Raw genomic sequence first — 1,198 nt, 5'->3', positions numbered from 1 at the left:
CTAGGTGGAGCCAAAGGTTTTTCGTCTCATTAACTCTCCTCTTTCTGGCTCCCTTCAACCTCTGTCTCTTCGCCGCATTGCTGCATCTTTATGTCTTTGCTATCGCTACTTCAATGATCACTGCTCCTCTGAACTGTCTGTTTGCATTCGTCCACCATTAAGGTGGGTGCGAAGCACTCGTCTACTAACAACTCTCATTCCTTTTCTGGCCAGCTTTCCAATGCAAGAGTTAACAGCTACTCCCAGACCTTCATTTATGCAACAGGTCATCTATGGAACTGTCTCTGTCTGTTTTTCTCACTGCCTAAGATCTCCAGTCTTTCACACGCAATGTGTCCAGGCAACTCGAAATGTACGGATCTTGAATTTAGCTCTCTATAATCTTGTTTTAGTTTTTTCTTGGAGGTGACAATTTGCGAGCTCCTGGCCTTTGGTTCCTTCTTCCTTGTTGAAAAAATAAATCATTATTACTGAATTATCGATTGTATGAATATTCATTATATGCAAAACGAGCAGGGGATGAATGGGGAGTTATGGGGGGGAGGTGAGGAATAAGTATTTACTTATCATAATATAACTCAATTCTGTTTCAAATAAAGTTAAAGTTGCTTTGCGTTTCGTCGATTAATGAAAGGCTTCTAATTATTTACACAGGACAGATTTATGAATAAAGTAGTTAAATATCATTAATGTCAGTCTTTTCTCAGATCCTTAAATGATGACTGAAATGTTGTCTGGTACACTAATTATTTCCTACTTACTGAATTTGTCGATATTTTTAGGGGACCCTGAACAAATATTGCAGTGTATTTGACCCTGTTCAGTTGGCAAGTATCCTGTGGACAAATTAATGTCATTTTGGAAGCAACATTCCTCCTCTAAATACGTAATCGTTAACAATCCTCACTGGTCCAATGCACTGTCTGTATTGCTGGAAACTTCAATTTCTATTGCAGATTGAAGTGACTTTGGATAATGTATAGATACGCCACTTTTACAACTAATTGCATTGTGGTGGAGGAGTGACACGAAAGTTTCCTCACTTGGTATTTTTTTCTGCAGTTAGTCTTCCTTGTTTTTTAAGTAATATATTGATCTTCTCAAAGTAGCAAGACACACTGCGACAAGAAAGATATAAGCGCTTGATTTTTATTTCGTTAATTACTTATTGATTTATAAAATCATATCCGTTAGATAA

Source organism: Coenobita brevimanus, chromosome 109 (assembly GCF_032717465.1).
Source record: "Coenobita brevimanus isolate Jiangsu-jjx chromosome 109, ASM3271746v2, whole genome shotgun sequence".
NCBI classification, from domain to species: Eukaryota; Metazoa; Arthropoda; class Malacostraca; order Decapoda; family Coenobitidae; genus Coenobita; species Coenobita brevimanus.
Note: the sequence above shows the minus strand (reverse complement) of the source record.